This window comes from Nannospalax galili, unplaced genomic scaffold (genome assembly GCF_000622305.1).
Source record: "Nannospalax galili isolate Female #2095 unplaced genomic scaffold, S.galili_v1.0 scaffold235, whole genome shotgun sequence".
In the NCBI taxonomy this organism is placed as follows: Eukaryota; Metazoa; Chordata; class Mammalia; order Rodentia; family Spalacidae; genus Nannospalax; species Nannospalax galili.
In genome coordinates, this window is record NW_008338118.1 from 6190530 (window position 1) to 6213871 (window position 23342).

At 38.5% G+C, this 23342-nt stretch overlaps 1 protein-coding gene across 2 annotated transcripts in view; it reads left to right on the plus strand.

The window, feature by feature from the left end:
* Positions 1-23342, plus strand: part of Ndufs4 (NADH:ubiquinone oxidoreductase subunit S4) — a 141833-nt gene that overhangs the window by 1009 nt on the left and 117482 nt on the right. The window lies entirely within an intron of this gene.

A 23342-nucleotide genomic window follows, 5' to 3' on the forward strand; every position in this document is an offset into this window, starting at 1 on the left:
GCTTGCCACATACTGTGGAGACTAAAAGCTTAGACTGAAGATTGACTAGGTAGGGAGTTGAAGAAATGTGGTTAAAAAGTGAAAATAGGATTTACACACATGCTTTTTAATTTGGTGTTATAGTAAATACAAACGGAATACAGAGTTAAACTGAGTTAAAACTTTATTAAGGCAAACTTTATTAAGATTTTAAGTAGTTTGTGTTATGTGGGAAAGAAGTTGTCCTTGGTAAGGTCAGTGGCTTTGAAAAGGTTTTCTGAGACTGGGGACCTAGCTCAGTTGGTATAGTGATTGCCTAGCATACACCAGGCCTTGGGTTCAATCTCCAGCACTGTAGGAGGAGGATTAGAAATTCGGGGTCATCCAAGGCTAAAAAGATAGTTGGAGACCATCCTGAGCTAGAGACCTTGTCACAAAATAAATAAAATTTCAAAAAATTAAGTCTTTTCTGAAGGCAATAGTAGAGTAATATATACATAATAGAGTCACTGGAAAATAAGAGTTATGATATTGGGGAAAGGTAAAAGATAAATTTCTAAGTAAATGGTCTACTTATGAGGGACTTGAGGAATAGCAAGTAGATAAAATCCTCCACACAACTTTAAGTTAACTTAATATAGTGGTGATGTAGTTTAGCTCTTTTCTACTTAGACCTGGGTACTAATTTGCATACCAGATACTAAAGCATCATTGTACCAGAACTGAAAATGAGCTTGAGGGACCATTAGTGTATTTCTCAGCAATTTAGTAGTTGAAATTAAGACATTACATTTTGCAAACTGGTAATTATTACTACATATCTAAACTCGAGTTTCTGCGTGCAAGTATAAGAGATTTGAAATTAGCATATATAAATCATATAAGATGATGTTTGTTTCACATTTTCAGGAAAAATAATTTTGAATTCAAGCTAACACATTTTATTTTTTTACTTTTATTTACTTCTTTTAACCCAGAGATTTTGTGATGGGCATCTTGAGAAATTTATGGTTCTTCTTCCTTATTTATTTGGAAGCACTCTTTAGAGCATGATTTCAGAGTAATGATCTGAAAAGGTTGAGTGGAAAGAGACCCAATTAATGGGGGAAATCTGAAGTTCATTTTATTGTAATCCTTTAAAACTTTGCATTGGCCGAATTTAGTGGTGCACTTCTTTAATCCCAACACTCAGGAGGCAGAGCAGGTAGATTCCTGGGAGTCTGAGACCAGCTTGGTCTACATAGTGAGTTCCAGGCCAGCTAGGGCTACATAGTGAGGCCCTGACTCAGAGAAACCAAGAAATGAAATAAAGCATTGGCCTAATGCTTCATGTGTCTTGAGTAAAATAAGGGAAGCGTGGAATCAGTGGCAAGTGGTACGGGGAGGCATAGGGACCGAACTATCAGTGAAGGAAGCAGTTATCTACTACATTAACATCTGAATTCAATTATAATATGACAGTAAAATGAACATAAAACAAGAAACAAGTAAAAACAGATAAAGAGGGACTGGAGAAATGGCTCAGTGGTTAAGAACACTGGTAGTTCTTGCAGAAGACCCGGGTTTGAATCCCAGCACCCACATGGCAGCTAACAACTGTCTATAACTCCAGTTCCACAGGATCCTGACAGCCTCTTCTGTTCTCCTCGGGCATTGCATGACACGGGTGCCCTCACCTACATGCAGGCAATACACTCATACACGTAAAATTAAAATAAAAAAAAAAAAACAGATAAAGAAAAAACACAATGGCATATACCTAGACGAGAGAAATTTATTTAAGTACGATGAGTGATTTATCTGCTGAGCTTGGGCTCTAGTGAGTTTCTATTTCTTAACCTGGGGCTGGGGTGAAAGCATGGTTAGTTACCTATACTTACCCTTACTACCCCTAACTTCCCCAAGAGATTTTCCAGTGCAAATTCACCTGTTTAAACATTACTTTACCAGCAGATCAGTTGACACTCTTTCAAAGTAGCAGTACTTGGGACTTGGGGTATTTGCTGCATGGGTGTTTTGCATTTGTTCATTTTAACATTTTCATGTATATTTATGTCACTTCTGAGATTTAGACTAGATCTTACGTTTCTAAAACAGCTCTTAGAATAGTAGATTCTCAGAGGTGTTAGTAACAATGAGACCTCTTTGTGAAGCCTAGTTTGTGGCTTTATTTTGTTGTTTCATTTCCCAGTGTGAAATTGAGTCTGTAGGGACCTCCAGTGAGAAAGTAGTCCTAGAGTGGGCATTGTTCTGTTTATTATACCTCGATGGGAAAGGAAAGCCTAAATTTGGCAAACAATACCTTTGACCAATAGATTGGCTTCTACTTCATTACATTTTTTAAAAATTAATTATTTTGTGTCTGTTTGTGTATTCATATGGGCACTCATGTTATGGCATACATAGGGAAGTCAGAGGACAGCTTGTGGGAGTCAGTTGTCCCCTTACCATGTGGGTTCGAAGCATTGAACTCAGGTCAGGCTTGGCACCATGTGGCTTTTCAGCCTGAGCCTGGCCCCCTAGCTTCTACTGAAGATAAAACAGGTGAACAAATTATTATTTTAAGTGGAAGCTCATTCATTTTTTTCTCTCTTTGTAACATATCAAAGATAGATTTTGAGAACTTGAAATGCTTCTAAAATGTCTTATAATAGATTGCTTTGCTTTGCTTATTACAGAATACCTATGCTTGGCTGCTCTGTTTTCACAAGTACCTGGCATTTGTGTTCTTTTTAGAAAAGTTAAATATTTTTGTACATGGGACTCTTAGAATAGAGTCCAACATAATAAATCTTACCTAAGTGCTAATTAAAAATATTTATTTTTATTTTGAATTAAGTGCATATGTGTGTGTTTGTGTGGGGCTATATGCAGGTGAGTGCAGGTGCCAGCAAAAGCAAGAGGTGTTGGATTCCCTAGAAGCTGGAGTTACAGGTGGTTGTGAGCCACCTGACATGGTTGCTGGGAATTTCTCGGGTCCTATGGAAGAGCAGTGTGTGCTTTTAACTGCTGAGTCATTTCTCTAGCACCAGATTTTTATTGATTAAATAGAATGAATATTTTTCTTTATTCCTGGTGAAAGGTGTTGTAATAGATTGCATTATTGTTTAAATTTTTCACTGACATTCCCTCTTACAGGATTAAACATCTGAAAACGTTGGCCAAGTGATGAGAAATAAGATGCTGTTGTCATGCCGAACTGAACACTTGGGACTCCGTGTAGACTAGATCTTTAGCAGTCAGAGCTCTTCCATATTTTGTCATGTTCATTTCCTCTCTTCTGTGAGGTGCTCATGTTCCAGGTAGGGTCTGCTCTTTTAGCCCAGCCCAGATCCTGCAGTGAAGACAAAAGTCAAACCAACTCTTGTAGGTTATCTAAAATATATATTGAGAAAGAAACCTTGATTACTTCATAATAATCTATACTGGCTCTATTGTGACCACAGACAGACAGACACACAAGCAGGCATTAGCACAGGATGATAATGTCAGTAAAGTCCTAGCCCTTTGGGAGTGAACTGAAACAGTTTTCTTTGCTATACTATACTCTGTCGGCGCTAACCTACATAAATGTTAATAAAAAAAATGTCTACAATAGCTATTCTATGTAATTATTGACAGTAGTCTGAGTTTAGGATATTCACCTTGAAGTCTTAATTTCTGGTGTGAAATTGTTTTATGAATAGATTGTACCTATACACTGCTTCTTTTTTATTAAAATTTGGGGGGGGGTCTTTTTGAGACAGGGTCTCCCTATAGCCTCAGCTGGCCTGGAACTTGCTGTGTAGACCAGGGTAGCCTTGAACTCACAAAGATCTGCCTGCCTCTGTCTCCTGAGTGCTGGGATTAAAGGTGTTCTGTCTCTCTATATATTAAAAAGCAAGAGGTAGAAATGAATTATTTGGGGAAGAATCCTTACTGGAACGTGAAGAGATATTTGGAATTAGAGTAACTAACTTCACTTGAAGCTTTTAATCATATATGGGGCTTAATGAAAAAGGGTGGAGCAGCGTGGTTCCTGAGAATATCTGCTGGGAGAGGTTTGTTTCAAGCTGGGGTGAATATAGAATTTAGCCACACAGGTTGTCTGTGCCAAATACAGGCAATTTCAAGTGGAAGAGCTTCTAAAATTTGTCATCTCTTGTATCGTTTTTGTGGCATTTATTCTGAGCACCAATTAAATATAGCTAACTTTTCTAATTTATTGTATATTGTGTGCCAGTGTGCCAAGGATTTCCCTGACATTATTTCTTGTTTCTCTTTGAATAATCCTTTGAACTTGTATGTTCTTTCTCTGATTTTTCAGATGAGTGAACTAGCTACAAAAATGAAATTGCTTAAGTTCTCATTGCTAGAAAATAGTCTGACATACTTATCTAAGAGAGTATAATGACTTGTAAGGAATAGTGTTTCTGAGAATAGTAAATTAAACTTCCAGTGTTTTCTGTTTTTCCTTTTAGGAAGATAAGTGTATTCTTTATTTGAAAAACTGTCTATGCTCTTGCTTTTACTTTTACTTTTTCATTTATAGTGAGAGAAGTTTTGGACTTTTGAAAAGAAAGAGTTTTTTTTTCTCCTGAATTTAGCAAGACCTTTCTCTAGGTGACTCTTTTTTTTTGAGACAGAATCAGATTTGGCCATGTTGGCCTAGAACTCACTATGTAGCTGAGGATGACCTTGAATGCCAGATCCTCCAAGCTTCCAAGTTCTGAGAGTGCAGATGTGCGACACCACACTCTGTCCTTTTTTATACTCTTATTAAGCAAAGTATATGAATGTATGTATTGAATGTGGTATCCTGAGCATACTTTTTCTTACCGACTCCAGTGATCATTAGGAAAGCAGTTATTGTAGTCTGCTTTTAAAAATGATCGTGTCTGCTATGCTTTCTGAGCTCGTTTGCCTTTTAAGCTTTTTTTTTTTTTTTTTTTTTTTTTTTAATCATTGATTAGCCTATTTCATTGATTAGTAACAGTTTTGTTATCTGGGAAACTAGAGTTCCCTGTGTGGGGTTTTTAGTCTCCTTAATATAAGAATTTAAAAATGGACTCAAAAGGACTCTCAGGGACAATTTTATTAGCGTTTAAGAGAAAAATAACTACTAACTACTGAGACATCTCTCCAGCCCCTAATATTTCTTAAAGCCTGTCAGAATGTAATATCTACATCCAAGGAGAGAAGTAGATTCCAATTTTTTGGCTAGAAGGAAATAGTATTTCCTTAATGGATCTTAACAGAGCCCTTATATCCATCCTCATTTCCCCCTCAAGAGGTGAGACCCTAAAGTCATTTAGAAGATGGGATGAATTGGGGAATAGATATAACCTATTTGCATCTTGATAATCTAGAGATCTAATTCCAAAGCCGTTCACTGAAAGAAATTAGTGTCAGGACTGGAGTTTTGGTTACACCCTCAGGTGCAGCCTCCAGACAGGCGTTACTGGCCTGAGAACCGAGGACATTTTCTGCTTCTGGCCAAGCACAAGAGTGGAGCTGTTCACAGTCAGGGTCATACCCTGTCTATGTCCTGTCCTCATCATTTTCACCTCTCTTTTTATTCTAAGTATGAATACCAAGCCACTAAAACTATTAGAGTTTTGTGTAAGATCATGTGATTTAATGAAGTTGTGATGATGCTTGAAGTTTATTGTGATTAAAATCTTAGACCAGTGAAGCATGACTTGAGCTCAATCCCCAGAACCTACATGGTCAGAGACTCAGTTCCAGGTTGTCCTCTGAGCTCCACACACAGGTCATAGCACATGCACCATGCACACGTGCGCGCGTGCATACCCCCCCCCATACAAATAAATGTAAAAAAGAATAAAATAAAACTTGAGCTCTTTTAAGGTTGACAGATTATTACTGTTAATACTTGAGCTTCTATAGTTTTTTTTTTTCGGTTTGCATAGTCCAAAAGTCCTGAAAGCACCTACTGTGGTTGTTATATAGTGGCCACATTTCTTGTAGCTGCTTTCATCTAAATTTTTGAATATTTTTCTAAACAGTCCTGTGTCTTTTTCCTTTAAGTAATGACAAGCGAGCAATTCAGAATCCCTGTTTCAAGTTCTTTTTGTCTGACCTGGAACTTGCAGATCTGCCTGCCTCTGCCCCACGAAGGCTGGGGTTAAAGTGCACCACCACTCTCAGCTCCCCTTAAAGTTCTTTGGAATCAGTTACTCAAATGGAATCTTTCTTGCACTCACTAGACTTAATATTTTTAAAAATAGGGTCGTTCTCCAGTTTAGTAGTTTTTAAATGTCAGCTGTGCATCAAAGTCACCTGTTACATGCATCCAAGGCATTCAGCTTAACTCTGGAGATTCCTCAAGGAAGCTAGAGCTCAACACTCCAAATTCGTTTTTTTCCTTTTAAATAGTTTCATGTTAGATCTTGGAAGACTTCAAAAATTTTTCCTTGGGAAAGGAGTAAAGGAGATCTTTGGAAGCAAAAAGGCTTCCATTTTTGCATATTTTACTAGTTTAAATTTAAGTTCTATACTTTTTTACCCATATATTAATCAGAGGCTTTTTCTTGGAGGAAAATAAAACAACAGCTTTTCTTAGAGGCAAAGAAGGCATTTTGGTAATTTGGGGGAAAGCAAGCCCTGTTACTCCTCTCTAGAGACTCTTGTTCTCCATTTTGGAAAGGCTCAGGTTTAATATAGCACAGCTGTTGAACTCTGCCCTTCAAAGTTTTAAGAAGTGTTTTATCCTTTAAAATGGAAATGTGCTTTTTAGGGAGGTAATCTTTGGCTGGGTAAGTTTTTTTTAAAGAAAGTTCCTTGCTTCTCTAGAGTTCTTTTTGTCTCCATGATTTCTTAGAATTGTTTCAAATGTTGGGGAGCACTCTCCCTGAGTAAATATCTGATTGCTTTTGTAATGCTTTGCTCTATCCCTAACAAAGCTAGATGGAGAGTCGATTTCTTTGTATTTTCTAGGCTAAAAAATATGATCATTGCTTTATTTAGCCACTCCATGCATAAGTAAAGGGTCCTTGAATAGAGCTTACTAGACAAAAGATCCCGTTCTAGATGATCAGCAAGCCATATGCTTCTCCTAAAAATGTCACTCTGTCTTGATGAATTTTAAAGTAAATGCAGATGTTTTAAGTCTTTTGAGGAACACCACTCTGAATAGAGGGAGAACTTTTTCAACGGATTTCTTCAGTATACATACTGAAATATGGCTGAAATTTATACCTTTTGTTTTAATACTTGGAATTTCATTTTAATATCATTACACATGAGATTTTGAGAAACAAAATATACCTCATAATATAGCTTGGGCTAAGATATTGTATTTGTAGAATCTTTTAAAACTATGAAACTTACAATGCTTTGCAGTAATTACTTTTGGGTAGTGAAAAGTGACAGTTTTTAATTGAAAAAGACATTTTGTTTGTTTAGTGCCTTCTACCTTCATCAGCTAACTACAGAAGTGATCGCTCCCAGATTCATTTGTTTGAGTTAGAAAATATATTCTAGGATCATTTAGTCTAACCCTTTGTCTAAGGTAAGAATCTCTAGAACTCCTGCTTCTTTATAGTCCGTTCTGAAGAAGGTGAGTTCTCAGCAGTACTAGAAAAACACTTTTGTGTCCCAACAGTGTGAGAGAATATTCTACAGAAATAACATAAGGGAGGAAAGGCTTCTTTTGGCTAACAGTTTCAGAGGTTTCTATTCAAGATCATCTTCCTCTATTTCTATGTGCCTGTGGTGAGGCAGAATTTCATGGCTACAGAAGGATGTGGCAGAGCAAAGTTGCCACCTCATGGTAGGCAGGAAATAGACAAAAAGGGATCAGAGCAAGATATAAGCCCCAAGGACATGTCCCCAGTACTCTTCGTCTTTGAGCTACACTCTACCTCCTAAGTTACTAGCACTTTCCAAAATAGTGCCACCAGCTGGGAACCAAGCCCTCAGGAAATGAAGGGTGTAGGAGGCATTTCATATTCAAATCATAACATACTTAAAAATTATTTTTTCTGATTTATTTATTTTTATTTTATGTGTATGAGTGTTTTCTTGCTTGTAAGTAAGTGCACCCTTGCCATGCAGTGCCCGTGTAGGTTAGAAGAGGGTGATGGATTCTCCTTGAACTGAAGTTACAGATAGTTGTTAGCAGCCATGTAGGTGCTGGGAATTGAACCCAGGTCCTCTGCAAGAGCAGCCATTGCTCTTAACCACTGAGCCATCTCTCCAGCCCCCCACACTGCTCTTTTACACTTGATGATAAGTGACATGTCTGTTTGCACCACACACGGTAAATTGTCCATGTGTCGTGTCCCTGTCCCCAGTACTTGTCATCCCTTCACATATTGACATTCATGCATGTAATTCTCTCAGTCCATACTCTGGACTTGGCATCTTCAACCTTGTTTATTCTATTAATGGTCAGATTTCTTGATGCCTAACTGCCTCTTAGTACTCCTTAGAAGACTGAAATGCTTAATTTTGATTATCAACTTTTTGGATTGAGAGTGCCTAGGGAAGTGATACCTCTGGATGTGGATTAGGAATGCATAATTAGGAAGTGATGTGGAGGAGGAGGAGGTGGGGTCTCTAATTAGGGGAAGGAAGTTACTGGGTCTGTGTCTTTGGGTCTGTATCTCACCTGGTTCCTACCTATACTGCCCTTTTCTCTGCTTCCTGGTCTGCCATGAGATGAACATCTCTCCTTTGCCAAATACTCTGCTGCAATGATGTTTTGCCCAATCTCATGGGGTCACATGACTATTGATCAACAACTCTGAAACGGGGAAACCAAAAATTCCTTCTTTTAACTTGTTCTCAGGCAGTTTGGTCACAGCTATACAAACAAATGATTACATAGAGATGTTTGGCCTCCAGCTCATAGAGATCTACCTACCACTGCCTCCTGGGTGCTGAGTTTAAAGGCGTGTACCACTAAACCTGGCTATAATTTTGATTAAATATGATTATTAGTAAGCTATAATTCTTCCTCCCTCTTTCTGGGACAGGGTTTCTGTGTAGCCTCAGCTGGTCTGAAACTCCTATGTAGACCAGGATGGCCTCCATCTCACAGAAATGCTTCTGCCTCTGCCTCTGCCTCTGCCTCCCAAGTGCTGGAATTAAAGGAGTGTACCATCACACCCAACATCTTTCCATTTTCTTTTTTAAAAAATATTTTATTTTATGTGTATGAGTGTATTGCCTGCATGTATGTAAGTTCACCCATGTTGTTCAATGCCTGTGGAGCTCAGAAGAGGGGGTCAGATCCCCTGGAACTGGAGTTAAAGGCAGTTGTTAGCCGCCATGTGGGTGCACAAGCAGACAGTGCTCTTAACCACTGATTCATCTCTCCACGCCCTTTTCATTTTCTTAAAAGTACCGTCCATAAAAGTTCTTAGCTATTTACTGGTCTTTTTTTTTCTAGTATGGATTGTGTATCTGTTGTATCTGAGAGATCTTTTCCTAAGCATAGGTGCCTCTTCTATATTTTTAGTTTTGAATTTTTATGTTTTACATAAAACTAGGTATTGAACCCAGGGTCTTATGCATACTGGGTCAGCACTCTACCTACTGAGCTACAGCTCCAGCCCTAGTTTTCTTTCTTTGACATGTCTTTGATTAGATGTGTATCAAAATAATACAAATTATTATTTCTCGTCCTCTGTTTTTCTTTGAATTACTGTAATTTCAGCCCTCAGATTTTTATATGTTGTTTTATTTATTTAGTTTTAAGACATTTTCTTATTTCCCCAAAACTTTCCTCTTTTTGATCCAGGGCTTATTTAGTAGTGTTCTTTTGGGCTGAGGATGAGGCTTAATGGTAGAACATTTGTCTGCCAGGTATGTGAGTCCCTGGCCTTGACTCCCAGCACTGCAAGATAAATAAGTAAAGTAAAATGGAAAGGGGACTGGAGAGATGGCTCAACAGTTGAAAGCACTGGCTGCACTTGCAGAAGACCCAGGTTCAAATCCCAGCACCCACATGGCAGCTAACAACTGTATGTAACTCTAGTTCCAGGGTATTTGATGCCCTCTTCTGTCCTCTGCAGGCACTGCATGACATAGGTGTACTTACACATGCAGGCACAACACTCGTACTCATAAAAATTAAAAATATTTAAGTCAATAAAATAAAATAGAAATGTTTGCTTGATTTCCAAATATTATTGCTATTACCCGGTTCCCTGGGATTTTCCTTTTTAGAGCCTGTCCTAAAACTTGTGGTTCTACTTGTGTTGCTTTGTAGCCCAGTTCCACAGATGCACCTAAAGGACCTGGAGAACAACAACAAAATAAACTCAAAAGCAGTGGATGCTGCCATGTGTGGTCCCCTCCCCCCATATTAGAACCAGTGAATGGAGTAAAGAGCTTTCCTTTATGTTTTGCTCTTGCAAATTTACACTGTTGCCCTATAGTAGTGTGGTTACAGGATTACCTAAGGTTGGTACAAGGTATGTGAAAAGAAAAGGTGAATGGTGGCTCCTACAATCTCTCTTTCTTGTTCCTTGGGTAAATTACTTCTATAGAAGTGCTTATCTCTGTTTTCAGCTAGGATAAGCACAGGCTTGGGACAACACTATGAGAGAGTGGCTAAGGTAAATTCTCAGCTGGTTTAGTTAGGCTTCCAGTTCTGGTAATCTTCCTGTTCTGCCTGCTGTATACTTTTGAGAGCTTCCAAATAGCTGCTGTATACATCCTGTCCAGACTTTTATGACCTTCAGTGGGAGAGACAGGGTGGAATGTGCTTACTACATTTTGCCTAGGACCAGCTGTCCTAGGATAAACTATTTTAAAAGCTAAATTCTAATATTTCTTGCATTTTAGATTTCTAAATGGATTTAAAGGATATAAAATGACTTAATTTTTCATATTTTCAGATTCTTAACTAGTTAATTCTCAACTTTGGTGGCAGAAAGGGGAAATTCACATACCAGAGGCAGAGAAAATGTTTCAAAGTATGTGTTCTTATTTAAAAACGTTGGTATTTAATAAAATGGAAGGTTACAAGTGATGTAGAGGTATAAAAATCATTGAGTTTAAACTATCAAGTAATAATTCTTGAATCATTTGCCATAAATATTTAAAATAAGTAGATTTCTAATTAATTCATGGATTCTAAGGTTTGTAGCCTTTCTATAAATAGTATTAGACTATTAGGGTATAGAGTTTTTGTATACACTAACTGTTGTGTTTGTCATTTACAAGTGACAGCTAGCTACTAGAAACTCTGATGACTGGCTTAGGCATGAAAGGGAACTGATTTATATCAACAAAGAGGGCCTGAGAGCATAGCTCAGTGGTAGAGTGCTTACTTAGCATGTGAAAAGCCCTGGGTTGCGTTTCCAGCACTACAGAATAAATATCAAATTCAAGAAAAGAAAGAGAAAAAAAATCCTGGGGAAATATTTGATATGACTCAGATTAAACAGCTTCATGTTTACTAGAATATATTCAGTGCTTATAATTTCTTTTATACTGTTAGATCATATACATTGTATTGTTAGTTTAATTGTCAACTTCACACATCCTATAAAGAATGTCTGTGACGGATTGTTTGGATCAGATTGGCCTGTGGCCATGTCTGTAGGGGATTGTCTTTATTGCTTTAATTCATATTAAAGACCAGCCTGAAAGTGAGCAGCACCATTCCCTGGGTTTGGACCCTGGCTATGGAGAAAGTTAGTTGAGTACAGCTTTCTCTGCCTGTGACTGTAGATGTGATGTGACTAGACTTTTTAAAAGCTGAGTATACTGGTACATACACACTTGTAATCCCAGCACTGGGGAAGCAGACAGGCAGATTCCTGGGCTTTCTAGCTAGTTAACCTAGCCTAATCAACAAGTGCCAGGGCAATGACAGACCCTGTCTCAGAAAATAAGATTCAGACTGCATCTTGATTCCTCTGTACCCTGAGCAGCTCTACTCTCTCCCCTCATAATGTCCCCCTTCTAGCTTTGGGCCTAGACCCCTTCCTGCTCTTTAATTTCAGATCTCTGGACTAGCCTCCCAACCCAGACCCACCCACTGCATCCTGATCCCTTGCACCCAGACTAGCTCAATTCCCCAGCTTAGTTTGTTAGACCCTCCACAGGCTCTCTCCACCCCCACTGGCCACAGACCTGCCTACTACCCTGGTAAGTCAGATTCTGCCCACTGCGCCTTGATTCTCCTACACCCTGAGCAGCTCCACCCCCCTCTCCCACTCTGTCCCCCTTCTAGTCTTGGATCTAGCCTGGCTCCTGCTCTTCCACCTCAGATCTCTGGACTAGCTTTCTAACCCAGACCCACCCACTGTGTCCTGATCCCCTGTACCCAGACTAGCTCAATTCTCCAGCTTAGTTTGTTAAACCCTCTACCCCCATCTTGTCCTTAGCCCCCCTTCCTGATCTGCCTGCCACAGACTTGCCTACTACCCTGACAAGTATACTGCAGATCACTCATCAAAGAAGCTTTTTTTTGCAACAGATGGAGGCAATTGCAGAGTTCCACAACTGGTCACACATAGAGAATATGTGTCTGAGAGATGCCCAGCCCTTAAGTGACACATCTACAGTGGAACCTCTACACCTAAGGTTCATGGAACACAGCAGAACAGGGGGTAGAGAGAATACTAATACATCCTTCAGCTCTCACCAACAAAGCTTCTTCATAAAACAGAGTGCATTGCACACAGAAGGCCACAATTGGCCAAGTTTTAGACAATAAGAGACTTCAGAGTGGGTGTCCCTGGATAGGACTCCTATATTGAACCCCAGCCACCCATGGCAGAAGAAGGGGCAAAAAGATTGTCATAGCCAGGGTTGGTGCATGAACATAAGGAAACAGACTTTCAGGCCTCTGGGAACTTGCTCAGATGAACTTGCAACAGTAGTGACAGCATGCACAAGACCCATGCCAACTCACTCAGACAAAAACTCAGCACAGAATGGAAATGGGCAGCAGGCCCCAACCTTAGTTGAAGAATTATTGGCAACTGATTACTGTGGGGTGAGGGAGAATTGATCTTTAAGGGAATGACTGTAGATAGGCTGACTAGACTCCAGTGAATGAACTTGCACCAAGGAACATTTGGATGCAAATGCTTGACCAGATAGGCCTTAACATATATGATAGAATGCATGAAATCTGGTGGGGAGGCTATGGGGGGAAGTGTAGATGGGGAGGGAGGTCTAAATTAGATTAAGAGCTGTATGAAATGCACAAAAACTCAATAAAAATATACATAAAAAATAAGATTGAATGACATCTGAGGAATGATACTCAAAGTTGACTCTGGCCTCCATGTGCATGCTCACACATGTGTATCCACACGTGCAACCAACCACACACATGAACATAAAACATGCACACATACAAAACTTATGACAGCAGGCTGTACCTGTGCTGCATGCCATGGTTGACTAGAGAATACAGTATAACATCCCAGCATATAAAGAACTATTTACAGAGTGTTCTTTGGTTTTGAAATTGTATTGATAAGTCCAGTAGCCAGTGGTGTAGAAAAATCTCATTTCCTGGGGAAGCTTTTTTTTTTTCCTTCACTGATACTAAAAGAATCAAAAGTAGTTAAGGGTGCTTTCTTTGGTAGCTCCTTGTGCCCCTGTCTGTCTGTCTGTCTGTCTGTCTGTCTGTCTACACTAATAACTGTGGCATTCTTGCCTTCCATCTTACTAAAGCTTCAACAAAATTTTTGTATCTGGGTAGCACTGGGATAGATGCAGCATACCCCTGAGTTTACTTCCAAATTCCAGTTTCCTCTTCTCGCAGTTGAGACTTAAAACTTGGCCATTCTGCTGCTGATAATATCCATTCTAGTTACTTCTTTGTAAGTGTCCTCTCATTAGGTTTCAAGTTTTTATTTTGGCCCTAAATTTAAAATTTTGGCTTTGAATTTGAATACCTCCCTTAAAAATATCTTACTAATATCCTTGATCTAAGTTTGGGAAAGTGATTTCCAGAGATTTTCTGAATTAAATTCTAATGTTGGCTATGTCAGGCTGTATTCTTAATCTTTTCATATTGTTTGCTTCTTTGCTAGGAACTGAACCTGTGGCCTCCCACATGACAGGCAAACTGTTCCCAACCTGCCTTTTTTTATTGGAAGTACTTCATTGGGCTTATCAATCAGCGCAGTGCAGTTAGGAGCACAAGTTTCGAAGTCAGCTGTGCCTACATTTGAATCTTAGCTTGGATACTTTTTCATTTTTTTCCCACTTTTCCTTTTTTTTGTAAATGGACATATTAATCCCTATTTCATAAAGTACAGTAAGTGTGCACTCCAGCACCTGTTGAATGCCAATTGCCTAATAAGCTGTAACAACACTGTCTTGGCCGTTCTCCTCATAAATGCCATTTTCATTCTTTTGTAGCTTCTTTCTCTTCCTTTTTGCTTCTTTCCTCTTTTCATACCATTTCCCCTCCTTTGGTAATTCATGTCTAGATTCTTACTACTATTCCTAGATTACCGAAACATCCCAAATTTTGTCTTATTTATGGATTGTATCTTCCTTGTGAATTTTCTACACCTGGCTCTTTCCAGATTATAGCGGGCCATGCACTCTTCAGTCTAGAGCAATATATCTTTGTCATGTACCATTCATTCCACTGAAATAATGTTTGGGCCAGCAGTGACCCCATTTCTAAATGGAATAGACTCTCTTCAACCCTTACCTTGCTCCAACTTTGTAAGCCAAATACTTTCTCATTCTTGAAAGAGTCTTCCTTTGACTTTTCTGTGGCTGAACTTCTGTTTAGTTCCCTCTGAGTATTGCCTTCTTTTGCTCAATCAGTGAACTGTCAGTATTTTTTTAGAGTTTAATTTTTAGCTTTTTACTTTTAGTTTGCTTTTTTTTTGTTTTTTATTCTTTTGAGACAGCTGGCCTGGACTCAATCTTATAGAGATCCTCCTGCCTCTGTCTCCCAGGAGTCAGTTCTCTCCTTCCACTTTATTGAGATGTGAAGAAGAGGCACAGATTGCTGCTGCTATGCAGCCTATTTCAAGCTACCTGCCCCTCAAACTTCTGGCCCATTCTCCTGTTTCCCCTCCTATCTCGCTATAGGAGCACTAGGATTAGAGACGTGCCACCAAATGTTGTTCTTTTAAATGGGTTCTGGGGATTAAACTCAGATTGTTGGGTTTGTGCAGGTAAGTACTTTTACTGCAGAGCTATCTTGCCAGCCCTCAGTGATGTCTTTTAAAAACTGCTTTAAATTGTAGAATACTTTGTATATACCTACATGACTATGTTAGGAACCATAATAGCAAAATGAATTCTTATGAATGCACCATCAGTTTAAAAACTAGAAAATGTGGCCTGGCAGGACAACTCGGTGGGTAAAAGCACTTGTGGCAGAAGCTTAACACCTGACTTTGATCCCTAGAATCCACATCAAGGAGGAAGGAGAGAACTGACAACACAAAATTGTCCTCTGATGTCCACACATGTGTGTGTACTCCCACCTCCATTACACACACACACACACACACACACAACATAATTAATAAAATAATAACTAGAAAATTATTAATAACTTTCTTCTTTGTATACTGTCAGGATAAATGATACCTCCCTCCCATCCCCCCAAGTCCATATGCTGGTCCTTAGAACATGTGAATGTTACCATTCAGCAAAAGAGTCTTTACAGTTGTGATTGAGAATCTTGAGATGGGAAAATTATCCTGGTGGTCCTAAGGACAGTACAATGGTCCTTGTAAGATTGCAGGAGGCATCAGAGTTTGAAAAAACAGTGTAGAGTTAGAGTAATGTCACATTCCAAGGAATGCCAACAGAAAGCTAGAAGAGAAACAGTCTGCCTTGGAACTTCCTGAAACAGCTAGGCCTGCTGACATGTTGGTATTAGTCGTGTGAAACTAGTTGCCGACTTCTGACTTCCAGTACTGTATGAACAAATTTGTGTTGTTTTAATCCACCAATTTTGTGGTAATTTGTTACAGCTGGTATAAGAAACTAATACAGGGACTGGAGAGATGGCACAGTGATTAAGAGCAGTGGCTGCTCTTGCAGAGTACCCGGGTTCAGTTCCCAGCACCCACATGATGGCTAACAACTGTCTTTAACTCCAGTTCCGGGGCTCTGATCCTCTCGTCTGGCCTCTGCAGGCATTGCATGCACTGCTGTACTTACATACATGCAGGCAAAACACTCATATAAAAAAATAAAACACTCATAAAATAAAAATTAAAAAAAGGCAAAGAAACTAACACACTTTCTAGGGCTGGAGAGATAGCTCAGCTGTTAAGAGCACTGGCTGCCCGAGGACCTGGGTTCCCAGCACTCACCTGGCAGCTAATAACCATCTGTAACTCCAGTTTTAGGGGATCCAGTGCCCTCTTCTGGCCTATGTGGGCATTGTACTTTACATACACACCAGCAAATCACTCATATGCATAAAATAAGTGGATAAAAAAATTTTAAGAAAAAATAAACGAGCACTTTCCTTGTGTCTCATTGTCATCTTTGACTTTTTTTTTCAGTACTAGGATGGAGCCCAGGGACTTTAGTGTAGTAGGCAAATACTTTTCTAGCCCTAGTCCTCTACCATGGCTTTTTAAAAATAATTAATTTATTCTGTGACAGTTTCACACATGTATATAATATATTCTCATCACATTCCCTCCATCCTCTCTTATCCTTTTCACACCCCTGTTGATACTCCTCACTTTACCATCCAACTTTATGTAAACTGGGTTTAACCACTTCATACTAAGTGGCTGTGGGTATGAAGCTATTCATTGGAGCATGAATAACTCAGTGACCTTGTCCCTAAAACCATGAATTCCTCTCCCCTCAGCAGCCCTGGATTGCATTGGCCTCTCCTCATCTATGACTGACTGTTTACAGGCTTAGTCTTGTATAGGCCTTATGCAGGCAGCTACAGCTGTTGTATGTTTATGAGTCCCATGGCCATGTCATCTACCATGACTTTTTACTGTTTACTTACACTAAAGCCTCAGAGTTTATAGTTCACTTACACTAAACACTCAAGTAATTCAACACACATAGGGTAGCTAAAAGGGGATAATGTTTTAAAAACAGTTAATAATGCAATAGTAATTTGTAGGGCTGGCTTATTAAGATGATATGTGGGTTTCCATTGGTGGTTTAGAATTTCCAGGGATAACTTTTGCTGTTTGTAAGTTTTGCTTTAGAGACTGTTCCATTTAACAGGAACTTTAGAGCAGTCTTTCTACTTCCAATGTGACTCAGTATCATTTTCCTGAAGTCTAGACGCTCCTAATTGGGGCAGCTTCACATTGACCTTCCAAGGGCATCTTTGTTCTCACCATAGTTGAAACAATTTGATAATGATCATTTCCTTCACCACTCCACTGCCATTCCTTCTTAATTACTGTCATTAGTACCCCGACAGTTTCTAAACCAGAAGCCTGTTATTCTTGTTTCCTCCTGATCAGAGGCCTTATTAATTAGTTACTAAATTCTTTTAAATGTTTATTTATTTTGTATATGTATATAGACAGATTCAAGGCTCCACTCAAGTATGGAGGTCAGAGGACACTTTGGGGGAGTCGGTTCTCTCCTTCCAACATGTGGGTCCCAGGAATCAAACCCAGGTCATCAGACTTGGCAGCAAGTACTCTAACCCACTGAGCCAGCTTTCTGGCTCCTCATAACTAAATTCTAATGTTTGTTTTCCTCTCATTAAGTTCCCATTTTTGCTACAATTTTAAGTATTATCATTCTACTTCCTGACTGGTCTACATGTGATCAGTGTCCATTTGTACTTCATGCTACATACAGGATGAAGTTCAGACTCTCAAGTGTGTCATGGAATCTTTTATATACTCTGCTCACAACTTTTCATTCCTGGACCTTCTCCCCTCCTTTTATTTTTTCTTTAAATTTCAGGCAGGATTGGTTATATAACCCAGGCTGGCCTAAGCTTTGTTATGTAGCCTACATTGACCTGAAACTCATTAATGCTCGTGCCTTAGCCTCCTGAGTGCTGAGATTATAGGCAAATGCCCCTTCACTCAGCAGCATCCATATTTTTAACAGCTTCTTCATGATGCAAACTCCACCTATACGTTAACTCTGTATTTTAGGGATCCTGAATTACCTGCAATTTTATAATGATTCTCTCTTCTGTAATTAAGGTTCTGTCTTTCCTTCTTCATACTTCTCTGTACCTTTCATACCCCTTATCCCCAGTATCTTTTGCCCATTTCAGTCCTGTTCATCCTTCAGGTAGCAGTTGAAACATCTCTGTGTTTAAACTAACAAATTCAGATTAAGTGCTATTCCTCTGTGGTTTTAGCACTCTCTGTTACCGCCTCCCTGTTTCTAGTAGAAATTGCATATTCCTTATCTGAAGAGTTTAGGGATAAACTTTTTAAATTCTGAAGTATTTGCAAAAAAAAAGTCTTTTTAGAAATATTTACATGGATATAACAAGCTATTCTGAGGGTAAGATTCAAGTCTAACACAAAATTTTGTATTTTTTTCCTACATGTAGTTTGAAGGTAGTTCTGTATAATGGTTTAAGTTTCTGTATGAAACTGTTTTATACATGTGAAATTTTCTACTTGTGTCACATTAGTGCTCAAAAAGTTTCTAATTTTGGAGCATTTTGAATTTTAGGTGATTAGATTTTAATTAGATTAGAATTTTAAGAATTGCTTGTATTCCTGTGCCTCTTCGTGGTAGTCTGTTTACTTGTCTTTTCCCCTCTAGACTTAAGATCATTGAGATCTGGAACTGTTTTGTCATCCTCTATGTGGTTTCAGAATATATCTGTGGAGTCACTGGATTATGCAATAGCATAGAAATTTTAAAAAATATTGCTCAGCAGCCTAATAAGTAGGATAGCATTTAGGTATTCATATGAAATAACTTTGTATTTTAAGCTTAACTATTATGAATAATAATGTCACAAATTGCTGAAAAAGGATGCATTTTATTTAACTTTAAAAAAAAATTTTGAGAATTTCATACATGCATATAAGGTGTTTTGATCAAATCCATGCCCGCTCCCTCCCCTCCAACACCTTCGAAAGGGACAAGAGTCCATCATGGCAGGGAGACATGGTGGCAGAGGTGGCTAGAGTAGGAGCAGAATCTAAGCCCTTACATCTTCAAGCAGGCACAGGAAAAAGAGAGCTGCAGGAGATCCAGCAAGGCTTAAGAACTCTCAAAGCACCCTCACCCCACACCCTGCCCCTCTGACTTGATGTCCACACCTTCTAACACCTCCTTAAGCAGTGCCACCGACTGGGGACAAAATGTTCAAATACTTGGAGCCTATGAGGGACATTCTCATTCAAACTACTATAGCATTCAAACCAATGGCATTGAAATTAGTGTATATATGTCTTTTCCCACAGTAAGCTGCACAATTTTGAAAGCCAGCTACTGGCTAGCATTGTGTGTAAGACATACTAGGTGTCTCAATAGATGCTAAATGATGAATTGAGAATAGAAAATAGAATTCTGGTATACATTTTTAAAAAATAGGGTCTTGCTAGGTACCCAAGACTGGCCTTTAACTTGTTCTATAACTCAGACAGGCCTCAAACTGGGAATCCTCCTGACTCAGACTCTCCTGTGCTGGGATTACTGCCAGGTGCTACCATGCCTGTTCTTTGGTGTATGTGATCTACAGAGTTCAACTGGACTTTTGATAAGTAGGTGCATTGTTTGTATTAACCTGCCAGATCTTTCAAATTTCTCTTCAAAATATATTTCTCACTTTGGTCATTTTTTCTTTTTGGTGTTGAAGATTGAACTCAGGGGCTTATACATTCTGAGCATGAGTTCTAACACTGAGCTACACTTCTGTCCTATTCCAGTGTATTTTATCACATGGATAATTACCAACATAACTAAGACTATTCTAAATTTTAAATTTAAATTTAAACAACAGCTTAAGGTGAATTTTTTTTAATGATAGAATGTTATAAAAAATGAGTGGAAAAAGTACTGTTTTGTGCCTTGTTTTCGTATTGATAAGATTGATTTTGTAATTAAAATCAAACTGCATACACAATTCTGACAGTACTTCTTATTAAAAAGTCAGTGAGTTAGGCTTTTAGTTAAGTAATTTATTAAGTAAGTCAGTGGGAGTTTTAAGGACTCTATTCAGGTTCGTTAGTTTGTAGTTTTATGGACTGGATTTGGATGAATCTTTAGTGATAATTGAATGTTTCTTAAATGGCATGAAAGCCTGTAAAACTGTAAATTGAATAACAAGCAGGTGATTTTTTCATTAAACTCATCACTTTGCTGTTTTGTGTGGTATAATTTATTTCTATATGATATTAGTCCTTTCATGTGTATATATTTTGTTGTGTTATACTTCTGCAGTGATAAAGTCTAGATTGTATTTTGTACTTTTTTTTTTTTTTTTTTTTTTTTTGAAGCAGGGTCTCCCTGTAGCCCCAGCTGTCCTGGAACTCAGTATGTAGACTAGGCCTGGCCTTGAACACAGAGATCTGCCTGCCTCTACCTCCCAAGTGCTGGGACTACAGGCGTGTGCCACCACACCTGGTTTTGACTGGAATGTTTAAATACAGTGCAGGTTTACCACATTTATAGACATACATTATTTCTTTTATTTATTTATTTTAAAAAATATTTATTTTAGTTGGGCTTGGTGGGGCACACTTTTGGTCCCAGTTGGATCTCTGTGAGATCAAGGCCAGCCTAATCTATATAACAGGTTCCAGACCAGCTGGTGCTATAGGAAAACCCTGTCTCAAAAAGAGCAAAAAAAAAAAAAATTCTTTTTGAATTTTTATTTATGTGCACATGTATGTGTCTGTGGAGGCCAAAAGAGGGCTTATGGGGTTCCATGGAGCTGGAGTTGCAGGTATTGTGAGCTCCTGGATGTGGTTACTCTGGACCCAAACTCTAGTTCTCAATAAGAGCAGCAAGTGCTCTTAACCACTGAACCATCCCTCTAGTCCTGATATGCCTTATTTTAAAAAATATACTGTATTTCAAAATGACATTGCTTTGCTGATTATAGTACAGAATGTTTTCAGCTTTTATTGTGTGTTCACCTTTAGTTATAGTATTTTATTACTAAGTCCTTGATGTATATCTGATTTCAAACCACTTGCTTTGGAACAGACCATAATTAACAAACATGTACTGTAACAGCTTAAGACGTTGAATTGTTTAATTATCTTTAATATGAACTTTTAAAAAACTGATTTCATAACTTAAGAGTTTGCATGAACTTTAAGGGTTAAGCTAATAAAACCTTTTAAGACTCCTAAATGGGGGCTGGAGAGATGGCTCAGTGGTTAAGAACATTGATTCTTCTTGCATAAGATCGGGGTTTGAATCCCAGCACCCACGTGGCAGCTAACAACTGCCCATAACTCCAATTCCAGGGGATCCGACAGCTTCTGTCCTCCGTGGGCATTGCATGATATAGGTGCGCTTACCTACACACAGGCAATACATGCATACACATAAAATAAAAATAATAAAATATTTTTTTGGTAAAAATTTTTAAAAAAGATTCCTAAATGGTATTTATTTGTAACTCAAAATTTTAGTTTCTCAAGCATAATCATGATTGCTGCTTATAATTTTGTGTGAAATGTCAGAAATTGTTTTAAGTTCCTATTATTTACATCTCATTTAACTATCTCAGTGTCAAGTATGATATTTGGATCACTAAAGCTAGACTAGGACAGTAACATTCTGATGATACAAGTCATCACCCACATAGTGAGGAGGTAGTGCCCTCCATGAAGACATGGTTCAGAGGCTCTGTGAGAGAATCTTGGTTCACTAAACTAAACTAAAACAAAACAAAACTCAAATAGTTCAACAGCAGGACATGGCAGGTAAGAAAACAATGTCTTCCACAATGTAGAAGATCCTTCTCTAGTCCAAAAGGAGCGCTAAACATTAGTTACTTTAGACTGCTGAGCTTGGTAAATTATAAAACTACTTGGGTAGTTTTTCTAGCCAGCAATATATATTTCAACTATCACTCATTTCATTGAGGAGTAATAATTTCAGTATTGATTTATATCAATGGAAAACTTTTTTTCAAAAATTATTATTTTAATGTGTATGAGTTTATTTTCTGCATGTATGTAAGTGCACCTGTATTGTGCAATGCCTGTGGAGGTCAGAAGAGGACATTGGAACCCCTGGAACTAGAGTTAGGGACAGTGGTTAGCTGCTCTGTGGGTGCTGGGAACTGAACCTAGTCCTCTGCAAGAGCAGCCAGTGCTCTTAATTGATGAGCCATCTCTCCAGCCTGGAAAAACTTTTGATAATTTCAGTGATGGTATTTGAAGTTCATAACCATAAATAGCCACTTTTGAAGAAAGGGAATATCCATTGTTAGAGTGTAAAGTTAACTTGTGGGGCTAGAGAGATGGCTCAGTGGTTAAGGGCACTGACTGCTTTTGCAGAGGACTCAGGTTCAATTCCCAGCACCCACATGGTGGCTATGAACAGCCCTTAGCTCCAGTTCCAGGGGAATGCAAAGCCCTTTTCTGACCTCTGAGGCATTGCACAGCACAGGTGCACTCACACACATAAAATAAAAACAATAAGTAAAATATTTTAAAATTAACTTGTATACATTAGATGGTACTACTTTAATCCTAGTGCTGGGATTAAAGGCATTCACCATCATGCCTGGCCCTCCTGTTAGTAGTTTCATTCTTGGAGTTTATATGCATTCAAGAAAATTCATTTTTATTTCCCATTTTTCTGAAGATGAGGCATATGATCCTAGTTTTTATTTTGCTTTCAATTGTACTACTATTAAAATTCTAGTAAACAGGATTGGAGAGATGGCTCAGTGGTTAAGAGTGCTTACTGCCTTTGCAGAGGACTAGAGTTCTCTGTTCTGAGCTCTCACAGGTGACTCATGACTGCCTGTAACTCTTAACTCCAGCACCACTGCCGTCCCCAACATGTACACACAATTTAAAATAAAAATAAATTTTAAAAAATTTATGAACAGAGAAAAGTTGAATAAAATGAATCCACAAACACATCACTGAGACTTGACAGTGTTGTGTGGTTTTTTTTTTACCCCCCTGTGGGTTTTTCCCTTCTCTTTTTGCTTATTTTACCCATACATGTATATAGATGAGCAAGGTGTTTATTCAACTGGTAGTGGCAGCATACACCTGTCTGTAATCCCTGCAATTAGGAGGCTGAAACAAGAAGTTGTGAGTCTGAGGCCAACCAGACCATATAAATTGGCACAGCAAGACTTTCTCAAACATACCCACTCACCCTATACCCACGTCCACTCTTTTTTTTTTTTTTTTTTTTTTTCACCAGACTATTATTTATATTTAAATTTATTTTGTTTTTCCTCTTTACATCTTCTTTTTTTAAAAAAAAAATGAAAAATATTATATAGTGTC